The sequence below is a fragment of the Andrena cerasifolii genome, chromosome 9, assembly GCF_050908995.1.
Source record: "Andrena cerasifolii isolate SP2316 chromosome 9, iyAndCera1_principal, whole genome shotgun sequence".
Taxonomy (NCBI): Eukaryota; Metazoa; Arthropoda; class Insecta; order Hymenoptera; family Andrenidae; genus Andrena; species Andrena cerasifolii.
In genome coordinates, this window is record NC_135126.1 from 4,054,979 (window position 1) to 4,061,486 (window position 6,508).

The window sequence follows — 6,508 nt, forward strand, 5'->3', positions numbered from 1 at the left end:
TCCTGATACATGGGCCAAAATCTGGCAAAAATTTTCAGAATGCACAAAATTGGGCTTCGTAACAGGAGAACATGATGTCGAAAGAGGTGGCACTAAGTAACGTCTTCGGAGAGAGAATCGAGGATGCCTTCGACGCTGAAATTCAGAATACCTCTTTTCGCTTCATGTTCTCCTGATACATGGGCCAAAATCTGGCAAGAATTTTCAGAATGCACAAAATTGGGCTCCGTAACAGGAGAACATGATGTCGAAAGAGGTGGCACTAAGTAACGTCTTCGGAGAGAGAATCGAGGATGCCTTCGAAGCTGAAATTCAGAATACCTCTCTTCGCTTCATGTTCTCCTGATACCTGGGCCAAAATCTGGCAAAAATTTTCAGAATGCACAAAATTGGGCTTCGTAACAGGAGAACATGATGTCGAAAGAGGTGGCACTAAGTAACGTCTTCGGAGAGAGAATCGAGGATGCCTTCGAAGCTGAAATTCAGAATACCTCTTTTCGCTGCATGTTCTCCTGATACATGGGCCAAAATCTGGCAAAAATTTTCAGAATGCACAAAATTGGGCTTCGTAACAGGAGAACATGCCGTCGAAAGAGGTGGCACTAAGTAACGTCTTCGGAGAGAGAATCGAGGATGCCTTCGAAGCTGAAATTCAGAATACCTCTTTTCGCTTCATGTTCTCCTGATACCTGGGCCAAAATCTGGCAAAAATTTTCAGAATGCACAAAATTGGGCTTCGTAACAGGAGAACATGATGTCGAAAGAGGTGGCACTAAGTAACGTCTTCGGAGAGAGAATCGAGGATGCCTTCGACGCTGAAATTCAGAATACCTCTTTTCGCTTCATGTTCTCCTGATACATGGGCCAAAATCTGGCAAGAATTTTCAGAATGCACAAAATTGGGCTCCGTAACAGGAGAACATGATGTCGAAAGAGGTGGCACTAAGTAACGTCTTCGGAGAGAGAATCGAGGATGCCTTCGAAGCTGAAATTCAGAATACCTCTTTTCGCTTCATGTTCTCCTGATACATGGGCCAAAATCTGGCAAAAATTTTCAGAATGCACAAAATTGGGCTTCGTAACAGGAGAACATGATGTCGAAAGAGGTGGCACTAAGTAACGTCTTCGGAGAGAGAATCGAGGATGCCTTCGACGCTGAAATTCAGAATACCTCTTTTCGCTTCATGTTCTCCTGATACATGGGCCAAAATCTGGCAAGAATTTTCAGAATGCACAAAATTGGGCTCCGTAACAGGAGAACATGATGTCGAAAGAGGTGGCACTAAGTAACGTCTTCGGAGAGAGAATCGAGGATGCCTTCGAAGCTGAAATTCAGAATACCTCTCTTCGCTTCATGTTCTCCTGATACCTGGGCCAAAATCTGGCAAAAATTTTCAGAATGCACAAAATTGGGCTTCGTAACAGGAGAACATGATGTCGAAAGAGGTGGCACTAAGTAACGTCTTCGGAGAGAGAATCGAGGATGCCTTCGAAGCTGAAATTCAGAATACCTCTTTTCGCTGCATGTTCTCCTGATACATGGGCCAAAATCTGGCAAAAATTTTCAGAATGCACAAAATTGGGCTTCGTAACAGGAGAACATGCCGTCGAAAGAGGTGGCACTAAGTAACGTCTTCGGAGAGAGAATCGAGGATGCCTTCGAAGCTGAAATTCAGAATACCTCTTTTCGCTTCATGTTCTCCTGATACCTGGGCCAAAATCTGGCAAAAATTTTCAGAATGCACAAAATTGGGCTTCGTAACAGGAGAACATGATGTCGAAAGAGGTGGCACTAAGTAACGTCTTCGGAGAGAGAATCGAGGATGCCTTCGAAGCTGAAATTCAGAATACCTCTTTTCGCTTCATGTTCTCCTGATACCTGGGCCAAAATCTGGCAAAAATTTTCAGAATGCACAAAATTGGGCTTCGTAACAGGAGAACATGATGTCGAAAGAGGTGGCACTAAGTAACGTCTTCGGAGAGAGAATCGAGGATGCCTTCGAAGCTGAAATTCAGAATACCTCTTTTCGCTGCATGTTCTCCTGATACATGGGCCAAAATCTGGCAAAAATTTTCAGAATGCACAAAATTGGGCTTCGTAACAGGAGAACATGATGTCGAAAGAGGTGGCACTAAGTAACGTCTTCGGAGAGAGAATCGAGGATGCCTTCGACGCTGAAATTCAGAATACCTCTTTTCGCTTCATGTTCTCCTGATACATGGGCCAAAATCTGGCAAGAATTTTCAGAATGCACAAAATTGGGCTCCGTAACAGGAGAACATGATGTCGAAAGAGGTGGCACTAAGTAACGTCTTCGGAGAGAGAATCGAGGATGCCTTCGAAGCTGAAATTCAGAATACCTCTCTTCGCTTCATGTTCTCCTGATACCTGGGCCAAAATCTGGCAAAAATTTTCAGAATGCACAAAATTGGGCTTCGTAACAGGAGAACATGATGTCGAAAGAGGTGGCACTAAGTAACGTCTTCGGAGAGAGAATCGAGGATGCCTTCGAAGCTGAAATTCAGAATACCTCTTTTCGCTGCATGTTCTCCTGATACATGGGCCAAAATCTGGCAAAAATTTTCAGAATGCACAAAATTGGGCTTCGTAACAGGAGAACATGCCGTCGAAAGAGGTGGCACTAAGTAACGTCTTCGGAGAGAGAATCGAGGATGCCTTCGAAGCTGAAATTCAGAATACCTCTTTTCGCTTCATGTTCTCCTGATACCTGGGCCAAAATCTGGCAAAAATTTTCAGAATGCACAAAATTGGGCTTCGTAACAGGAGAACATGATGTCGAAAGAGGTGGCACTAAGTAACGTCTTCGGAGAGAGAATCGAGGATGCCTTCGACGCTGAAATTCAGAATACCTCTTTTCGCTTCATGTTCTCCTGATACATGGGCCAAAATCTGGCAAGAATTTTCAGAATGCACAAAATTGGGCTCCGTAACAGGAGAACATGATGTCGAAAGAGGTGGCACTAAGTAACGTCTTCGGAGAGAGAATCGAGGATGCCTTCGAAGCTGAAATTCAGAATACCTCTTTTCGCTTCATGTTCTCCTGATACATGGGCCAAAATCTGGCAAAAATTTTCAGAATGCACAAAATTGGGCTTCGTAACAGGAGAACATGATGTCGAAAGAGGTGGCACTAAGTAACGTCTTCGGAGAGAGAATCGAGGATGCCTTCGACGCTGAAATTCAGAATACCTCTTTTCGCTTCATGTTCTCCTGATACATGGGCCAAAATCTGGCAAGAATTTTCAGAATGCACAAAATTGGGCTCCGTAACAGGAGAACATGATGTCGAAAGAGGTGGCACTAAGTAACGTCTTCGGAGAGAGAATCGAGGATGCCTTCGAAGCTGAAATTCAGAATACCTCTCTTCGCTTCATGTTCTCCTGATACCTGGGCCAAAATCTGGCAAAAATTTTCAGAATGCACAAAATTGGGCTTCGTAACAGGAGAACATGATGTCGAAAGAGGTGGCACTAAGTAACGTCTTCGGAGAGAGAATCGAGGATGCCTTCGAAGCTGAAATTCAGAATACCTCTTTTCGCTGCATGTTCTCCTGATACATGGGCCAAAATCTGGCAAAAATTTTCAGAATGCACAAAATTGGGCTTCGTAACAGGAGAACATGCCGTCGAAAGAGGTGGCACTAAGTAACGTCTTCGGAGAGAGAATCGAGGATGCCTTCGAAGCTGAAATTCAGAATACCTCTTTTCGCTTCATGTTCTCCTGATACCTGGGCCAAAATCTGGCAAAAATTTTCAGAATGCACAAAATTGGGCTTCGTAACAGGAGAACATGATGTCGAAAGAGGTGGCACTAAGTAACGTCTTCGGAGAGAGAATCGAGGATGCCTTCGAAGCTGAAATTCAGAATACCTCTTTTCGCTTCATGTTCTCCTGATACATGGGCCAAAATCTGGCAAAAATTTTCAGAATGCACAAAATTGGGCTTTGTAACAGGAGAACATGATGTCGAAAGAGGTGGCACTAAGTAACGTCTTCGGAGAGAGAATCGAGAATGCCTTCGACACTGAAATTCAGAATACCTCTCTTCGCTTCATGTTCTCCTGATACATGGGCCAAAATCTGGCAAAAATTTTCAGAATGCACAAAATTGGGCTTTGTAACAGGAGAACATGATGTCGAAAGAGGTGGCACTAAGTTACGTCTTCGGAGAGAGAATCGAGGATACCTTCGACGCTGAAATTCAGAATACCTCTCTTCGCTTCATGTTCTCCTGATACATGGGCCAATATCTGGCAAAAATTTTCAGAATGCACAAAATTGGGCTTTGTAACAGGAGAACATGATGTCGAAAGAGGTGGCACTAAGTAATGTCTTCGGAGAGAGAATCGAGGATGCCTTCGAAGCTGAAATTCAGAATACCTCTCTTCGCTTCATGTTCTCCTGATACCTGGGCCAAAATCTGGCGAAAATTTTCAGATATCTCTAAAATCAGGCTTCGTAACAGGATAACATGACGTGGAAAGAGGTAGCGCAAAGTAATGTCTCTGAAGAGAAGTAGAAGCCTTGAACGAAAGTCGATAGAGTTTGAGAGTAGGGAATGGCATATTTAAAGTAGTGCTTTAATGCGAAGATTTTTAAAACCACTCTGCGTGGAAGGATCTTTTTAGGTGTTCTTTTTAGCATGTCTTTTATATGTGATTTGGAATAGGAAGGAGTAAGTAGTGTTCGTTAAATAAAAAAACTCTTTTACCACTTAGCTCCAATTTATTCAAATAAGTGAAATGCAATACAATGAAATGTTACAAGTATAACTGGGTAATTCGGCTGAAGCAGTATCTTGTGCAAATTTCATATCAATGAACACAGTCGAAAATGCAGCCGGTTTAACGTCTTTTATGTAAAAATTCCTTACCTGTAAAGCAGAAATATACACGATTAATAATCGCTCTAGTTACAGTATGTAAGATTAGTTACATCGCATCGGCACACTCTAAACTCTAAACATGTCACACATATACAAGCACGAACACACGCACAGCATTTTAACAGATCTCAGAGTAGGTAGTTGCTGAATTGGCCGCTGCTCGTGTCGCACCCAACGTACCGACTGATTCTAAAATAAGATTACAGTGCTACGAGTGGTAGGAATTAATATTAAATCTTACCGGAAACATATAAAATCTAAAACGACTAATTTCAATCAACATGTTGCACAATAAAATTATTCCCTTTACTAATATATTTTCATACTTGACAAAATGTTGTAACGTTTCTCCCATTTTCAATAATAGACAAGTCATGTTACTAAAAATATTTTTCTTCTTACAGGTTTTAACTTCGGAATAATTCGACGGAATGATGGAAACCTTGATAGTAATCACAAGAAAATAGTGACTTTATATACCTTATACTTTATTGTAACACTGTAAAGACCTGTTATGCAAATATATTGAAAGAAACTTGAAACAAACTGTATTATTATTCAGAAATACCTTTTACATATTCCTATCCAAATTTCAAATATCTATGGTATTTCCTTAAGAATACCATAGATTTCCTTTGTTAATAAGTCGATATTGAAGAAAATTTTGCAACTAGTGCCCATGGAATACTATTCAGAAATTACAAGCTTCGAGTCTTTCAAATGCATCACATTAACCGAGAACTATTTAAAGGCCCATGAAAGGCGTAGCTCTTGTTTGCTACTTGAAGGCGATGCCTTCGAAGCTGAAATTCAGAATACCTCTTTTCGCTTCATGTTCTCCTGATACATGGGCCAAAATCTGGCAAAAATTTTCAGAATGCACAAAATTGGGCTTCGTAACAGGAGAACATGATGTCGAAAGAGGTGGCACTAAGTAACGTCTTCGGAGAGAGAATCGAGGATGCCTTCGAAGGTGAAATTCAGAATACCTCTTTTCGCTTCATGTTCTCCTGATACCTGGGCCAAAATCTGGCAAAAATTTTCAGAATGCACAAAATTGGGCTTTGTAACAGGAGAACATGATGTCGAAAGAGGTGGCACTAAGTAACGTCTTCGGAGAGAGAATCGAGGATGCCTTCGAAGCTGAAATTCAGAATACCTCTCTTCGCTTCATGTTCTCCTGATACCTGGGCCAAAATCTGGCGAAAATTTTCAGATATCTCTAAAATCAGGCTTCGTAACAGGATAACATGACGTGGAAAGAGGTAGCGCAAAGTAATGTCTCTGAAGAGAAGTAGAAGCCTTGAACGAAAGTCGATAGAGTTTGAGAGTAGGGAATGGCATATTTAAAGTAGTGCTTTAATGCGAAGATTTTTAAAACCACTCTGCGTGGAAGGATCTTTTTAGGTGTTCTTTTTAGCATGTCTTTTATATGTGATTTGGAATAGGAAGGAGTAAGTAGTGTTCGTTAAATAAAAAAACTCTTTTACCACTTAGCTCCAATTTATTCAAATAAGTGAAATGCAATACAATGAAATGTTACAAGTATAACTGGGTAATTCGGCTGAAGCAGTATCTTGTGCAAATTTCATATCAATGAAC